The sequence below is a fragment of the Marmota marmota genome, unplaced genomic scaffold (genome assembly GCF_001458135.2).
Source record: "Marmota marmota marmota unplaced genomic scaffold, marMar, whole genome shotgun sequence".
Lineage (NCBI taxonomy): Eukaryota > Metazoa > Chordata > Mammalia > Rodentia > Sciuridae > Marmota > Marmota marmota.
This window is the reverse complement of record NW_026000020.1, coordinates 10,810,575-10,829,517: the sequence shown is the minus strand read 5'-3', so window position 1 is coordinate 10,829,517 and position 18,943 is coordinate 10,810,575.

Genomic DNA, 18,943 nt, shown 5'->3' with positions numbered 1-18,943 from the left:
TCAGCTTGGCATCTACTTGGAGAAGCTGCAGAGCTGCCCCTCACATCATGGCAGCAGAGTGCACAGCGACCTCTCTGCAGGTGTCCTGCAGGCTTTGGGTGACCTCACTCTATCTTCTGGAGAGGAGCCTGGGAACTGGCAGCATCTTTGTCCCACTAAGTGTCCCATTAAGTGCAGCCTCCAAGGGACCAGAGACTCATGCATCCCCTGGCCACCTCCATAGAGGGGCAGGTGGAGAGAGCCTGAGAGCCCTGGAGGACCCTGGAGAGTAGCTCTGCTCAGGCCATCAGGTATGCAAATGAACTCCAGGGCCAGCTGTGCCTATTTAACCCCTGGACATGAGTGCCAATTCCAGAGCATGTGGACTTACAACAGGTGCCCAGCCCTACTGCTTGTCCTTGGGTCCAGAGCAGCAGGTTCTATGGACACTGCAAGTTTAGCTTCCTGGTCCAGCTCCTCTGACTCCTGGTGGTGGGGTTTCTGAGAAGACAATAAGGTGGGAATTTAGCTTTAGGCCCAGAGATACTGTTTGTCAGTGAGCTTTGGAAATGGTGGTGTAATAAGGTGAGGTGATTTCACTACTGGGAACCTGAGGCCGAGCCCCAGGGTGACAGAGAGGCAGAGGCAAGGGACTTTGAACCTGCCTTGGGCCTCTCTGAGGTGGGGGCACTGTTTTTCTAACAATCCTTTGAGAGAAGTAACTCATGGTGCACCCTGGGTGCTGTGTCCTTGATGGCTGCCAGGGGAAGTTCACCCTGACTCAGTCCCCAGAGAGCCTGGCAACCTCTCAATGTGACTTTGTCTCCATCACCTGTAGAAGCAGCATGCCAGTAGGTACCTCCATGGCCTGGTACCAACAGAGACCCAGGAGGCTCCCAGGCTGCTCATATTTGGGGCATCTCTCAGGGCTGCTGGAACCCCTGCCCAGATCCAGGCAAGTGGTTCTGGTTTTGACTTTTCCCTGTTCATCCATGGAGTGGAAGCTGAAGATGCTTGGGTGTCTTACTGTCAGCAGCACTTCAGCCAGCTTCTTACAATGACTGAGCCCAAGCAGAAATGTCCCCTGTGTCTCCAGACCCTGCCCTGTGCAGACACCTGCTCCCTGCAGGAGGCACAGCCTGAGATGTGTAAGAGCCCTTTCTGCAGCTCTGCAGGTTCTCAGAGCTTTGCTTTGTGACCTGCTGAAACAGGGGCTGGGGACAGTGTGCAAGTCACATTCCACCACAGGGGAGGTACCAAGGGATTTATGCATGGAAGTTTCCATCATTGATCACCGCATAATAGAGTCACTGACCCTCAGACTGAATGATGGTTCATTTCTTCTGAGAGGCTGTGGCATAGCAGTGGGTCCTCGGCTGCTGTGTTTGGCTGCTGCATGCAGCTGTCCACAGCAGGTCAGCTTGGCTGGAGCCTCATGCTGGTCTTATCTACTAGCCTCACATTTGGAGTTACTTTCAGCCAGGGTTCCTAGGTTCTCCTCTTAATGACAGGCCAACTGGAGGAGTTGTGGGTGACGTCAAACTGTTTTTGCTTGTTTTATTTTGGTTTCTGTCAATGTTCCTGAGCTCTTCTGCCCAGTACCAGAGACAGAACACTCCTCCCCACAAGATGGAGCCTGCTCACAGTACTCAGCTAGTTCCCTTGCTTTTCCAGGTCCAGAATGCCCACAGGTGTGGTGGTGGGTGTTGCTGTGGGATGGGTGCTTCTCCTGCAGGTGGTCTCTCTCTTCCCAGTGGACAGCCTCAGTTTTCACATTCCAAGGGTAGAAGGTGGTCGGTGCTGCAGGGTCAGCCCTGGGTTCTTGGGCAGTGCAGCCTTCACGCATTCTACAGGTCAAACAAGTCCAGAGTTTGGGAGTGCTCCTGCTTCTTCAATTTTTGGTAGTTTAAAAATTCTCAATATTTTCTTTGGGGTCAGGGGAGGTGTATGTGGAATGGAATTCAGGGATACTCCACCACTAAGCCACATCCCGAGCCCTGTTTTGTATTTTAGTTAGAGACAGGTTCTCACTGAGTTGCCTAGTGCCTCACTTTTACTGAGGCTGCTGTAAACTTATAATCCTCCTGCCTCAGCCTCTAGAGCAGCTGAGATTACAGGCATGCACCTCTGTGCTGGGCAAGAAGGATCAATGTTATTTAAATATTTGGGGGGCTGGGTATGTACCTGGGTGGTAGAACACTTGCAGGCATGCAAGAGTCCCCGAGTTCAGTCCCAACAGTGCAATATTTTAAATATTTCATAAAACCAATAATGAAGCCATCGAATTCTGGAGATATTCTATAACAGATAATTTCTTTTCCTTCCTTCCTGAAGTTTTAAGAATGGACCCTGGGCCTCTCATGCACTAGGCAACATGCCTGCCACTGAGCTCCACCCCAGCCCTTGAGGGGAGAGTCTCGATTACTGACTCCATCTCCTTCTTTACATTGCTCTATTCAGATTGTCTGTTTCTCCATGACTTAGTCTTGCTGGTTGATTCTGTATAGGATTTTATCCATTTTGTCTAGGTTATTCTATTTATTGGCAGAAAACTGTTCATTCTATTCTCTTACGATCCTTTGAATGGTTTTAACTAGTTCTAAATTTTCTTTTATTTCTAATTTCATTTGAGACTCTTTTTAATTTAGCCAACTATCTGCCAATTATATTTATCTTTTCCTAAAACCAATATTTAGTTTTGCTTCTTGTCTGTTGTTGTTCTCATCTCTATCTTATTCTGATGTTTGTAACATCTGTTCTTCATGGTAACACAGGGCTTAGCTGGTCCATCTCTTCCTCCTCCCCTGGGTGTAAAGCCAGCTGTTTGGACATCTCTCCTTTTTCAATGAAGGCAGCTACTGCTGTAAACCTTCCTCTTTGAACAGCCTTTGATCCACCCTACAGGCTCGGGTGTTTTGTTTGTATTCTCATTTAAAATCTTTTATTTCATTTCTTCTTTGACCATTTGGTACTTCAGGCCCATATTTTAAAATCTGTACCCATTTGTGAATTTGCTACAATTCTTCTCTACTGAACTCTAGTTTTATGGCATTGTGTCATTCTCCTGACAATTGGTGATTTCAGTCTTCTTAAGTAGCCATGACGTGTTTAGTGATCTAACATATGCTCAGGAGAATGGCCCATGTTTGATTGAAAAGAATGTGTGTTCTGTTGCTGTTGGAAATGAGGTCTAGTAGATGTCCATTGGGTCCATTTGTCTACAATGATGGTTCCTGTCTAGTCACTGCTTAAAGTTGGGGACCCATGTGCCCTAAATAATTTATCTCCTAAATATAACATATGTGGCATAATATTCCTTTCATTCATTTCTAAGCATTTTGGACTCTGGTTGAGATGAGGCTCTGGTGGGTCTTTGCTGACCCTCCTCTCAGGTCCAGCAGGGTCTCTTCCCAGGACAGTGGGCTCAGCAGAGAGTGCAGCCATCCCACAGGGCTAGGCCCACCACTGAGTCCTGGTCTCTGAAACTCCCCTGGACATGGCCTCTCAGCTTGGCTCAGCCCAGGGTGTTCCCTGGACCAGTTGCCCACAGCCTGAGGGCAGGGCCTCTGCTTCCCCAGGTTCTCAGCCCCACTGCCCAGGAGAGCTGGGTCCTCACAGCCCAGGGCCAGAGCGTGCAGCTTTGGGGCAGCCCCTCCTGAGCTGAGCCTGGCTAAGCTCCTGCCCAGCCTCTCCAATCTACAGCTATGGGTCAGGCTACATGGGCAGTGACCACACAGACTCCATTTTACCCTGAGACTCCACCTCCTGTAAGAAGTGCTTCTCCTATGGGAACCCCGGTCTCTGTGCCCATCCACAGGGGCTGGCACAGCAGTTTGGCAACACAAAATGACAATTTTTATACAATGTAAAGTTGTTCTCTCTGTGGTCCCCACGTTTCCTGGGCCATACGTCCTGTCAGAGAATGGTCATCTAGATGTTGGTGACCATTCTTTAACCTGTGCTCAACTAGCGTGATTTTGACCCACTTTCCTGCTGCTTATGATTTTAGATCCTGTGATGTTGGTTTGTGGTTTTGAACCAGCAACAGCCACTTGTGATTAATGTGCTGCCATTCTTTACTTATACTATAAAAAGTGGACTCAAACCCTGGAGGGGGCCCAAGAGTTTAGACTTGCTGCCTGCCCCTTGGCCCACCAGCTCCTGAGTAAATGTTTTGTCCCCTGCTTTAAGACTTACAGGGTGATTTATTGCAATCTCGCCATGATACTACTACACAGACAAAGTCCTTCCTTCCTCTAAATCTCAGACCACATTGCCACAATTATCCACCTACAGGTTGTCACCTTGCTAAGGAGAAACTTGACCTGAATGTACTCTTCCCAGCCCCACAGTAAAGATTTCATTGTTGTCTCTCTTCCCTAAGGTTATTAGCACAAGCCCAGGGACATTTAAAATACAGTAAAGCTTACAAAACATCTTCTCTTTCCTTTAGTTTACTGCTCACCAGCTCTGTCCTCCTGTATGTGGTAGGAACAGGTGACCCTCCCACACCAAGGCATGAGGAAGTATCAGGAGACAACTGATGATCCCAGAAATGATATGTAAGGGAGGGAGCGAGGGAGAGGTTGACTCAGAGGTAGAGAACTGTGCCTAATGCATCAGGCCTTGGGTTCAGGCATCAGCAACAAAGGGGGAAAGAAAGGACTAAAAGAATGAGAGAAAGAAAGAAAGGAAGAAAGAAAGAAAGAGAAAAGTAAGAAAGGTTGCTGGTAACTCTAAGAAGAACAAAAGTGAAGAACTTTGTCCTGTTTTATTCCTGGAAAAGTTGCTAGAGGACCTGATGCAGGACACAATGTTTAGAGCGAATGCAGCCCTCTTGAGGTCATGAGGCATTAGTAAGAATTAAAAGGCCCTGTGGTAATACTGGAAAAGCAGAGATATGTAAGGATTCAGGATCTTTGCTCTTTTAACCAAGATGCTAGACCAGCCCTATATTCTCTAGTCTTCTATAGTACTTTCACTTGTTTGTAAAATTATTCTTCTTATAAAGGACTGTTAAGAGGAAGAGCTTGGCTGGCCTTAGACCTGCTGGTCTGGAGAAGGTGGGCACCATGATGGGTATGAGTGTGCTCTGAGGGACTCTGAGGCAGAGTACATGAGTGGTTTCCTCCTTCCTTGCCTCTTACCCATGCTGTGACAATGTCCAGAAACCCCAAACACCTCAGTGAGTTTATACATCTTCCTCTCATTCTGTCTTTATTTCTGTTTTTACCTCCAAAGCAAAAACTATCCCCTTGCTTCTGTAATGCCTCCTTCTCCTCCTCCAAGGCTCACCAACACAGAAGTGTGCTTAAGACACAAGGACAGCCTATCCTGAACCAGAAAGTGACTACAGCTCATCCCTCATAGCTCACGGGGCTGACTGTGCCCTGTGGCCCCAGAGAACCATGTTCCTCAAGCAAATCTGAGCTGCCCTGGTCTGACCTGGGACATCTGGACACACTGAGCCTGTGTTGATTGAGCAGGAGGAGCCTTTCTGCAGCTGTGCCCAGCCTGCCCAGCCCTGCTGATTTGCATGTGCCCACAGCACAGCCCACTGCCCTGAGGACTTCTTAAGAGGCTGCTCACACCCTGTGCAGGGGTCAGTCCCTGTCAGGATACAGCATGGCCATGAGAGCCCCTGCTCAGCTCCTGGGGCTCCTGCTGCTCTGCCTCCCAGGTAAAGAGGGACAGCACTGGGGATGTCCTCAGCATAGTGTGGTCAGTGCTGCCTGGCTACTCAGGAAAGTCTTATTGAAACATGATTAATTTTAAGGATATTTATGTTTATGTTTCCAATATCAGGTGCAAGATGTGACATCACAATGACCCAGTCTCCATCCTCCTTGCCTGTGTCTCGTGGAGAGAGAGTCACCATCACCTGCAGGGCCAGTCAGGGTATTAGCAATAATTTACACTGGTATCAGCAGAAACCAGGGCAAGCTCCTAAGCCCCTCATCTATTCTGCAAACAGTTTGCAATCTGGAGTCCCCTCGAGGTTCAGTGGCAGTGGATCTGGGACAGATTTCACTCTCACCATCAGCAGCCTGGAGCCTGAAGATGCTGCCACTTATTACTGTCAACAAGGTAGCAGTTACCCGCCCACAGTGACAGAGGCCATGACAAAAATCTCCCAGGGAGCAGAAGTGTGAGCTGGGCTGCCCCATCTGCTCCTCCTGCTGCTACCACTTGCTAAGAGAACTACTCAGAGGCACCAGGGTCCCAGGGCCACAGGGAGGGTTGGTGGAAGGATCCAGGGTGTCTCCTCTGCACTCTTACTCTTTGCTTCAGCTCAGCCCTAGCAGGTGACCATGATAACAGCCTCAATGACATGGTACAGGACAGAATTTAGACCTCAAGGGCCTGAAAGAGGCAATAGTTGGTGTTGTGCAGCAAAGACAGTCCTCTCCACGTATTCCTCATGGGAATATTTTAAGACTTTGATTTTCAGTGTAGTTTAACTTCCCATCAAAACTGGGTGAAGTACAGGGTTCTCCTGTGTTCCCCCTGCTCCCACAGTCCCTCCACCACCACCCTCAGACTCTGTTGCTTCTGTTACAATTCATCACTCTCTTCCCATGTCTACAGTTTCCACCAGGTTCACTTTGTGCATTCTGTGGAACTAGACAAGTGTACAGTGACGTGTGTCCAGCAATGTGGCCTGGCACACTGCATGTCCCACCCTCACACTGTCTGAGCTCCAGCTGCTCCTCACCCCCCTCTCTGTTGCAGACCTTCATGATTTTCCATCCTTTAGTTTCACCTGGGATGACACCTGCCTGGCACCCACAGCATGGACAATGTTCAGCCTGGCCTGCCACCCTGAGTGCTGTGCACACAAACCTCCTCCAGGGGTTTTTACTTCAGCATAGAGAATTGTTTCCTTTTTTTAAAAATTTTCTTTAAACTTGGTATTAAATCCACACACACACACACACACACACACACACACTACCAGTTAGCTACATTCATGGTCATATTTGTATCTATCTATCTATCTATTTATTTATTTTTTGGGGGGGGACAGGATCTCTCTAAGTTTTTAGGTCCTTGCTAGGTTGCATGGACATCAACCCTGAGTCTTTTGGCCTGTGGACCTGGAATTGCACCTGGTGTCCTCTCTTGGGCTAAGAGACCTGGAGACCTGGAATGGGAATGTGCTTGGTCTCTCTCCTTCTGAGATTTGTTTCCTCTTGGACTGAGATCCAAACAGAGATGGGCAAGGCAATGCTGTTGATAACCTGTTTTGACAGATTATCATGTCTTGGAAGAAACAAAGTGGGTGCATTAGGGACAATTCCCTTTTGGAACAGGTATGGTTGAGTATTTGAAAACGGATCAGAATTTAAATGATAAATGATCATCTAAAGGTCATTACTGAGCAGGGATTTCCAATAATTAGCATGAACAAAGATTCTACATAGTCATCTACTCCCCCATTTAGGCTCATGAACCAATGTCATGGAGGTCCCTCCTTGGACTCCTCTAATATCAGTCTCTTTTCACCCAGTTCATGCCCGCTGGCACTTGAAGGCATCCAACTCACCAAGAGGGCTCTCTCTTTTGACCCCCATTATTCTATCCACACCATGAGATCAGACTGACACTTGACATCCACCTGACCACAGTGGACCTGACAGACACTGGAAGGCTGGGAAGGTGCTCCTCTGTGTCTTTGCTCTCAGTCCTGTGTCAGCCAGAAACATGTGGAGATCTCCTGAGAGCTTTCATGGGTGTTATAATTCTTACATAATACACCATTCAAACAAGCAACTCATTTACAGACAAATAATCAACCTAGTGCACTTGACCATGATATTATCATGAATGCAGGTGCAGTGGTGTTAAAAGAAACCCACACAAATCAAGCTATGCTGGCCCTGGGCCCCAGGGAGTTGATTCCCTGTCTTGCCTGGTGTGGGAAAGGCTCAGAGGCACTGACCTGTGTGGTTCTGTTTCTCTCAGACATTGAATATTCGCTCTTCAGAATCAGGGTGTCATCCCCACCCTCTCTATTGTGCCCATGGAGCAATTTGAGAACTTCTATCTGCTCACTTTGGTTTTCTGGTCAAAAGTTCTTGACCCAAAGGTTCGTCATGGTCACTCTGCCATTAAACTGAGTGAAATTATGAACACATGGTCATCAGATCCCATAGAACAAATGACTAATTGTGAAGAAAGGGTTCCATTTTTGAGGCTAGGATTATAGATCCTGGTGATCAATGGCTAATAGGAATCTATCTACGCATTTTAAGAAAGGGACTGGAAAATGTGTCAATTCTGGAAGAGCTTCAGGAGTAGTCCTCCTGATGACATTGCCACTGGTAACACCTTGTAGGACAGTTGAGCAGGTGTCAGCATGAAGCTTCAGGTGATGCAGGAGGTGGCCAGCACAGATCCAGGCAGTTTCATGAGACACTGGGAATGTGACCTGCACAGAGAGACAGGGAGACTTGAACTGCAGCCACAGCTTCCTGGTCAGCCTGGGGCTGAGAATCATGGTGTCCAGTCTCTTCCTTCCTCACTGTGATGTCACAGTGTCACCTGGATATGACAGAAGCCATCCTGGCTGCTTAAGTCAAGGTCTGATCATGGTTATGGACCAGGATCAGGAGGCAGGAGTAGCAGGTTCAGGCTACTTGCAGCCCTAACCCTCTTGCCCTGGACCTGTGTGTGCTAAGGTCAGGAGACACAGCCACATGTGTGGCAGGTGTGTCTGTAAATCTCCAAGCTGCTCTTCCCACCTGCTCTCCTCCCAGCAGCACAGCCCAGCTAGGGGTGGGCTCTGAGACCTTCAGCTCAGGATCCTCCTGCGTTGATCTCAGACAGGTGGGGTTAGGGGAGCCCAGCAGTGAAAGAGCAGACCCTGCCCATCAGGGAGAGCAAGGGGCTCCAAGGAGAGCAGGCCTGCTGGGAGTGGGACCCTTAGGTATTGGTCACCACTGCTGGGGCACACACACACTCACACTCACGCACACACAGACACAAACCCACACTCACACATACACACAACACACATATACACACACAGACACACACACATACACACAGACACACACACATAGACATTCACACCCACAAACACACACACACACACACACACACATACACACACACCACAGTAGCCTGAGATTAAGGTTGGGAGAGAAATCATGAACATGGCTTATAATGGTAGCATAACCTTCCATTTCTCTCTCATTTGAGGAGCCACAGGTGCTACTGTGATGACCCAGACTCCTCCCTCCTGCCTCTCAGCCATCCACCTCCTGCAGGTTCACACAGAGCATTCTACAGATAGATGGATACGTTGATTCTTGCAGAAGGCAGGAAAGTGTATGTGGTTTCTGAACCTTTGGGCTTCCAGTTGTCTCTGGGTCTCAGGCAACTTGAGTGGCAGAGGGTTATGGAAAGATTTCATGCTGGACCTCAGGACAGTGGAGGGTGAAGAGGCTAGTGTTATTGCTGGGTGCAAGCTATAAAAATTAACTATAAAAAATTAAAGTATAAAATCTATGCAAACCTCCCTGCTAGGTGGTCCAGCTGCCACATGTGCTGCTTGTCAGGGGATAAGTACCAAATAATCTCTGTCTGTTGGAGAGAAAGATCCTGGGATCTCAGGGACACAGAGCATATTCATGGACTCTGACCATGTACCTAGTTTAGAGCTCAAGCTCTTTTGAAGACCTTGTCAGAGGGGCAGGGCAGGAGCGGGAGGGAGGGTGAAGGGTCTTCAGGTCTTGCTGATCAAACCAGCAAGAAGGAAGGGGAGCTGAATGACAGCTCAGGCTGGGGCTCCCTTCCATCAGGTGCCTTCACCAGGACCAGGCATAGAATCTGGTGGTTGTGGAAACACAAAAGTATGTGTTTTCTTTAGCGTTTATTTTGGTGTAAACCTCATCTGCACATGGCTTGATTTGAGCAGGGCTGTGATGACCTCCTCCCTCACTCTTCTTTGTACCTATTTTATCTCTGGCCCATGTCCCTCTCCAGCTCAGTGCTGGGCTCAACATTTTACACCACTCTCCCAGGAAGGCCTCATGTTGATACCTTTGACCAGATTCAGTCATGGGTTCAGAAATAACAAGGGAGTGGTATGAATTCATGGATATATTTTTAAATAATCAGCCAAGTGTGAAAGAATTACAGAACTTAAAATAGATGCCACATTCCAAAAACTATGGGTGGGTGTAAGAATCTGTAAGGCAATACTTGCTCAAATGGTGCTGGGAGCCATTAGCCAAGTAGGTATGACAATTTCCTTGCCAGCGTACCCCATGTTGCAGTGACATTGAATGTAGGTGACCTTGCTCAAGGACCAGGGCGGATTAGGGTGTTCCCGGTTTAGGATAATTGGGTTTAGGGCTTTCCAGTTTAGGGCGTTCCAGGTTTAAGATTATTCCTCCTGGGAATAGGGTGTATCTTGCTGCCTGAGTTCCCCTTGAGTTCTCACGGGATTCAGACAGTATTTTTTGGGAGACAGAAGCCCAGTGAGAGTGGATTTGGGCAGAGAACGTGGATTTCCCCAGAACGTGATTGTAGACGGCTGGTGTGAGTTCGGGAATAAAGAGTTGCTGTTTGAATCTACAAGCTGTGTGGTGGCTCGTGATTTTGTGCCCAGCCAGACTGTGGCAAAATGGAGAAACATACTCTTTCTCATAAGGTCATAGAACTGAATGAGAAGGTGAAGGGGGTGGTAAAAGTCAAGTCTTGTTCAGCACACAACTGTGGCCCTCGTTGGCTGGGGTGGGCACACTGCTGGGGTTGGGCTTTACTTAGAAAGCTAGATGGAATCTCTTCTCTTTCTCAGAGAGAATACCAAATGTCACAGATCCTGCCTGGCCCTCAAGATTGTGCTTGCCCACTGCAAGCCTCGTGGAAAGGTGATGTGTCCTGCACTCTCCAGGGGCCAAGTGACTCAAGTGTCAGTGAAGCTCCTGTCCAAATGTGCTTCTCTCACATCACACAATCCTAGTACACCCAATGGGGCAGGGGAGAGTTCCCACCAGGTGACCCTTCCCACAAGATAGACCTGGGGTGAGTCCAGAGAGAATGGTCCCTCAGGAGGGACCATGGGGACAAGGTGGATAGGAGGTTGACCGGGAGGCAAAGCTGAGCTGGGAAGATGAGCAGACATACAGGAGCCCAAGTCCATGTCCCTGACACACCCAGAGATGGTCAGTGCAGAATCACAGGAGAGGAGGCCCCATGAGGACCTGGCATCCTGCCATTTTTTCCACCCCTGTCCTTAACAAATGCCCGAAGGAGAAACCCAGTCTGCTGTTGAGGACTCAGCCATGTCAATCCACCTCGCAGCTCAAGGCAACTCCCGAAGCGGGTCCTCTTCCCTAGGGCAGCTGCTCTTCCAGGGCCATGCCAGAGTGCTGGGGACACTCAAGATGTTAAAGAGGAAACACAAAAAACAGGTAAACTTCAGCTCACCTAAAAGGTCTAACCTGTCTCAGTAGTTGTAGGTCTGCTTTTCATTTCTTCCAAGGCTTCTGAGTGTAATGTGGTTATTTCATGGTTATTTTCTTCTGTGCTTAGTACAGTGATTTTTGTGGTCTGCTGAGGCCTCATACATCTATGGTAAAGTGAAAGGTCATTTTGTAAACTGAATAAAATATATGGGTTCCAGCTTTTTTACTGAGTTTTGAACATCTAGATCTAGAGACAGCAAAACCTGTATCCTACATGGATACAAATGGTGAAAATAAAGAAAAGCCTAAAAAATGATGATGATAGAAGCCGAGCTCACATGGCTGACAGGGAGGGACTCCATATTTCAGGGTGAGGGTGGGGCCATGATGCTTTATTTCATCTGTTTCAAACTGTGTTCTACTAACTACAATGATCCATGAACAAGTGCTTTAATATTGTATAATAGAAATTTAAAAAAAACTGAACTAAAGGAACAAATTATCCTCCTTAGGAAAATATACTGTGCTTAAAGTTTAGACTTCCAACTTAATATATTCCATCAAGAATACAACTAAAGTTAAAATAAGTAATTTGTTAGTATAATGTAAAGAAAATATTGCATAGTAGTTAGACACTTCAATCCTTCAAATTGAAAAGAATGGTCTCATTAATTTTTTTTTAATTTAAATCAATTTCATCAATGAATAGTTTGTTTTAAATTGATGACAGGGTCAGAGTAACACTATTTAAATATGAATTTCTGGGAAATTTTTCCCTATTGAAACATAAAAAGTGAAATAAATTAAGAAAACTGAAAACTAAATGGGAAACCCTGATACAAATTCTGATTACCCACCAAATTCTTCTGAAACACAAAAATCAAAGCCTGGTCAAGAAAAGACCACTTGAGTTACATTTTGCACACCTTTCCCTACCCGATACCTGTGGGAAGAGGTAGGATAGAGAAGAAAGTACCCAATTCCCTGATCTCTCCAGTGGCCCAGGAGGAACAGAGCAGCACTTACTTGTGACTTTGTACCTCATCTGTGGGCTGCCTGGTGGACTGCTCTTTCTATCACATGACTCAGAACTCAGACAGGGAAAAGTGCAGGGCTCAGTTCTCAGGTGAGGGAACTGTGGACAGCAGTGGTGTGTACCACTGTGTGTGACCATTGCATGAAGGAAAAGGGATCAGGAAATACACAGAACACCCAGGCCCTAAAGAAGCTTCTATGGGACCCTCAGCATAACCAGCTCATTTATAAACAGCCATGGATTCTGGGGAAATTGGGAGGGGAAGCACATACTCAGGCACCTGGATACCCAGGAAAGATCAAAGTCTTTACCCAGGCAGACCCCAGTCCTCAGAGCAAGCCCTGATCATCAGTGAAGGGTTTCAACATCAGAATTCAAAGACTGGGCAGACTTTAATTCAAAGTCTACAGTTCAACAGAAGATGGCAAGACACATAAAGGAGCAGGGAAACATGAGCAATTCAAAGGAACAAAAATCTTTAGAAATCATCCCAGCATAAAAAGACATAAGAATGACAGGACATCACCCTTCCAATGTCTGCCTTACAGAGGCAGCTTGGAGACTGGGGATGCCACTGACAATCACTATTGCCATGGCAGGGGGCAGATGGTGTGCCTGTCAATTATAATCCTGGTGGCAGAAGAAATTGTGCTGATACTGCTTTGAGAACTGTGCTGTCTCATGTGGAGCACACTAGCCCGGCCAGTCAAAATAATAAGCTTGTTTTAATTTGATTTTAATTGGAGTCAGTGGTCTTTTCTTCATCCTGTCTAACTAGGGCCTGAGCACCCTGGCCCTGGGTGACGAGATGCAGTGGGAACCTCACATTTACCAGAAATATGAATCCAACTGTATGGAGATGTCAGGGAAGCAGATGTCCTGGACACCTAAGAGCAAGTTTCCAACAGTCACCACAAAGACGCAGGCCAATGCTTCCTGGTGCTCCAAACTCAGGACGGCTGCTCTACTCAATCTTCCCCAGAGTTGCACATTCTCCCACGACCATGCTGGAGACCAGGCTTTGAGACGATGACGAGAAACAGGGCTGAGCAGGAAGGAAGCAGTGTGTGCAGCCGACACCCGCTGACCAAGGCCCTGGGAGGACGTGTGTGGGAGGCCAAAGCACTGTGGCAGGAGCAGAGAGCACAGGGGACAGCAAGAACCATCCAGGTCCTTAGCCTGGGGCTGCTGGTGGTGAGAGTGAAATCTGTCCCTGACCCACTGCCACTGAACCTGCATGGGGCCCCAGGGCCCTGGGAGGGTGTCAGCAGTTAGGGTAAGGTCTCTGCTTTTCCTAGCCCAAGGCTTCCTTCCAGTTGGACACAAGGCTGGCTGGAGGGGCTGGGCTTGTGGCTCAGAGGTGAGCGCTCACCTAGCATGCACAAGGCACTGGGTTTGATTCTCAGTACCACGTAAAACAAAATAAAGGCATGTATTCACCTGTAACTAAAAATAAATATTAAAAATAAAAATACTGGCTGGACTTGCTGCTGATGGTGACCCCCCTCTCAGGAAGATACAGCCAGGGATCCTGGAGACTGATTATCACAAAGTCCCCACATGTCCCTGCAATCAACAATGTACAAGGACCACACACCCACTACCAGTGTATTAAAATATTTCTCAAATGTAGATTTTCTGATTCTTAACAAAGAATCTGGTTGGTTTATATGATTTTTCTTTGTGCACATTGCAGTCTCTGTGTACTTTGGTAAGGATCACACTTGTGTGAACCTCTCAGCTGAGCTCCAGAGCACCATGCAGAGGAGGATGTGGGCTGTGTCACTGTCTTCCTGGTGCTCACTGTCTGCTCAGTCCCCATCTCCAGGGAAAGTGTATTTATAGAGCTCTGAGCAGCTGGCCTTGAGCCCCCAGTCCCTGCCAAACACCAGGGTGTCAAAGCAAAGCCCACATGCACAGAGGCCAGAGGACATGTGTCAGAGAGGACAAAATAAGGCCACAGCCAAAGGAGAAGGGATCACGTGCCAAGGAAATCACCAGAAATCCAAGTTCAGCTGCAGTTTTCATCAACCTTCCCAATGACATGTTCTCATCAACTGTCCACTTTCCACTCTGCTGCAGTTGGGAGAAATGAGTCATTTTACATCACACTCTCAGTGCAGGTGAGCACAAACTTCCAATGTTATTGAAACATTTAAGTGTGGTGTCGGTGCATGGAATATGCTTCTGTCACTAGACACAATGAGGACAGAGTGCACAACCTCTGTCGCCATCTCAGATCTCTTCTGGACTTCAAATACACACTTCAACTTCCTATTTGGCCACTAGAAGGCACCTGGACACCTCCACCCAGCCCTCTGGTGCTTCCCTCAGCACAGACACTTTTCAGAACAGGAGCCACCACCTGAGTGACAATCACCCTCGTCACTGCTCTTCAGGTCACCTGGCTTCTCAATAGCATCTCATTTCCTCCACAGTCCCTCTGTCACTGATGGATCTCAGGTGCCAATGACTCCTCCTGGAGTAACAATGACAACTTCACTTCCCAACCTCTGGTAGGACGGGTCTTCACTCATCCCTACCGAAGATGAAAACTGTTTATAACATTGTGCACCCACAGCCTCATGACCAGTTCTGGGCCCAGGAACTTGAACACATAAGGCAGAAACCCTAGCCTCATGGAATTTTTATTTTAATGTCACGGGCAGGCACTAAAATTGCAAATAGCATTTTTACACTGCTGCTTTGACACCATGACATAGAGCACTGACCTCCCTCAGTGCAAGTGGGGCACTGAGTGTCCAGGTCCTGACCTCCAGCATGGACAGACTCAGAGGAAGAGAGGAAAATCCAGTGCAGTTGAACTCCTGTGCTTCCTGGGAAACAAAGTCACATGCAGCATCATTAATGGGCCTTTGTCCCTTGATCCATCTGTTTATGAAGGACATTGTGTTTCACTCCATCCTGCTTCTGCTTCATGAGTCCAAACAACACACAGGCCAGTGCCCAGAATCAGTGCTATGTCACCATCTAGGAGGACAAACTGGACCCACTTTAAGCAGAGCACCTTTTACTATGTGTAATAGTTATTTTTGGTGGAGATCACTCTGTTCTTCCTTAATCTTTCCTCTTTATTTTTTTCTTAAAACATGAGATTTTTCCAGACAAAGGGTGGGGAGTGAATCATTTTTATTGTGTCTCCTGATCTGTACTCAGAACTCCTTAAACTCTAATCTTCTCCTTGTGGGTTCTTCAAATCAGAGTCTCAGTTAGAGGTGAGAGCAAACATGTACTCTCTTGTTCCAAGTCACTGAATTCCCCTTCCAAAGCTCTCAATTTATGTTTTGCAGAATTATAGGTCTGGGGAACATTCACTCTAATCTTATTCCAAAGATGCAATGGGGAGCAGAAGTTTCACCTGTCAGAGAGGCCATCTCTGGGCTGGTCCCATGGCCAGATGGATCAGGGAGTGGGCAGGTTGGCCTGCATAAGCTATCCTCCTGGGAACTAGCTGTGGTCACATGAGAAGGGCCTTCATTCCTTCTGAATGCAGTGCCCCCACTGATCTAGGGACCTTCCAGTAGGTCCAGATTCTAAAAGTTCTACCACCTCCTCATATCACCAGTTTGGGGCCAAGACTCCAGCTCCATCCCTTGGGAACAGACAATAGCAGATGGCAATAAAAACTGGTCAGGGTTATTGCAAACTGATAAGAAAAAACATTCTCTCTTTCAAGAATAGATGTTTCATCTTTGAAAATTTTTGAGGATAATTCAAACTTACAGACATTTATGAACAACACAAAGTTCTACTTTCTCACTGAAACCACTGAGAGTTAGCTTAGACCTGATGGCCCACCACATTTTACTATGTGCCTCCTCCCGATGAGGTCCTCCTACACAAGGCCAACACCACAAAGAATTTAGAGAACAGCCTTAGCACATTGTGCATCCAGTTATCAAGTCCACCTCAAATCCCTTCACTGTCCCCATCTATCTTTGGTCAGGACATGCTGCTGTCCCAGTTCACATGCACTCCTCAGTGGCAGGTCTCCAGACTCTTTCAGTCAGGAACAGTTGCAGTGTTCCCCTGAACATCAATACCTTGTCACTTTTGAAGAGGACACACCAATTGCCTTATAGAACATGTACCCTGTAGGAGTTCCTGTCCTGTCCCCTCTTGATTACATTTCACTAATAAGTCTGTGGTAGTGTACCAGTTTGGTCCCCAAACTGGTGATATGAGGAGGTGGTAGAACTTTTAGAATCTGGACCTACTGGAAGGTCCTTAGATCAGTGGGGGCACTGCACTCAGAAGGAATGAAGGCCCTTCTCATGTGACCACAGCTAGTTCCCAGGAGGATAGCTTATGCAGGCCAACCTGCCCACTCCCTGACCCATCTGGCCATGGGACCAGCACAGAAATGCTGTGCTGATATGAAAAAGGACCACTAACTGGGGGTTTGAACAGCAAAAATGTATTGTCTAGAAGTCATGGGATCCACATGTAGAGAGGAAGGCACTAGCAGGCTGTTCTTCTAGGAGGCCTCTCTGAGTTCCAGGGTCCTTCTGTGTGTCACATGGTCTTCGCAAGTTGTATCTGAGTTCTAAATTCCTCTTTCTATGAGGCCTCCAGGCACATTTAATTAAACCAGACAGAAGACCTCCCCTTACATAATTACCCTTTCAAGCACCCTGTCTCTAATCTGTCATGCTCTGTTTCACTGGGGTCACAACCCCAACATTTCAGCCTATACTACTCAGGAATGTCCAGAGGCAAAGCTGTGAACCCGATTCGGGTGGTGTCACCTGAATTCTCTGCTGCACATTGACCTTTCTCCTTCACAATTAGAAGGGATTTGTGGACAATATCCTTGATACTTCATGAATATCCCTTTCTTCATTAAGATAGAAGTATCAATTCATAGATTTGTATTTTATTCAGTGATTTATAACATATATTCTTCATTGATTCTTTTGATGCTCAAATATTTCCAGTGTAGCTAGTTGGAGTCCCATTGAAATTGGTTTCTGTTTTGATAGGCTATGACCACCTTGTTCCTTTACTTTTCCCAGATGGATGCGCTCCATGTCCGTTTCCTATTGTAGATTCTGTAATAGGCATTTCTTCAATGATTGATGGTTCTTTTTATAAAAGAATAATTGTATTTAGAAGCCATCGGTGTTTTTGAGACTAAAGGACTATTTATTCTAGACTAGGGAAATTATTTATTTATGCCTGTATTAACAGACAGAGAAATATATATTTAATTCTGCAAGTTGTTCATGTCTTACTCTACCAGAGTTGTGAGTATACAGTGATATCTTTGATTTTGGTCTAAAATCATAGGTTTTATTCAATTAGTCTCATTTCAAGTAAGTAACTCCTTTCTGTAACAAGGAGTTATAGTAAATGAATTGGCATTTTAATCAATTACCTGTCTTATCACCTTTTTTGCTGCTGTGACCAAAGGATCTGACCAGAACAAGTTTATGGGAGGAAGATTTTTCCTAAGGGCTCATGGTTTCATAGATCTCAAACAGCCACATTCCTTGGGACTTGAGGAGAGGCAGAACAACTTGGGAGGAGAGTGTGACAAAGGGAAGCAGCTCACATGATGATCACCAAGGGGTGGGGGGAGAGAGAGAGAGAGAGAGAGAGAGAGAGAGAGAGAGAGAGAGACTCCACTTGCCAGATATAAAATACATACCCTAACAGCATGCCCTCAATGACCCACCTCCTCCAGCCACCCCCTACCAGCCTACAGTTACCATACAGTTAATCCCAACAGAGGATTATTTCACTGGTTGGCTTAAGAGCCTCACAACATAAACATTTGTCCTCTAAACCTTCTTGCATTGTCTCACACATGAGCTTTTGTTAAACACCTCACATTCAAATCATCGCCATCCCCCTGTTCAAACGCAGTCCCCAGCTATCATCTTCACCTAACCCTTCTCGCACCCACTCTCTCTAACATACCCACAACCTGCTCCACTCTGACACCCCTCTTTGGCCACCATCAAAACTGTCTCCCTGCATGGGTGTCTTTCTCATCATGCCTGGCTGTCTCCTACACAGGGGACTCCTATCGCTCCAAGTGTCCTCCTTGTCTCAACCCTCTTGGACACCCACACCTGGACAACACTACCACTCCTCCATGTGGGGACACCCTCAGGACCCCACTGAGACTGCAAGTCCCCATGCAGGGCTTCACATACCCACATGCTTCCCTTGCACCCTGCCTGGTCCCCACTGTTCTAAACCAGGCACTGAGAACAGAGTTCTCTTAGGAGCTGACTGACATTTGGAGATGTGGAATATGCAGTTTAGGGAGCACAGTAGAATATCAGTGGCACTTGGTGGACATAGGATCTATACTTCTAATCGCAATGACTTGGGTTGCCAGAGGACAGAGAATAGGAGCAATGCTCTGAGCAGACAGGGAACACAAGTCATGCACATATATCATCTTGAGCTGAGCTAGAGAGGAAGCCCATGCTCCTCAGATGGGAGGGAAGATATTCCCTGGCTTTGGGTGGAAGTAGTT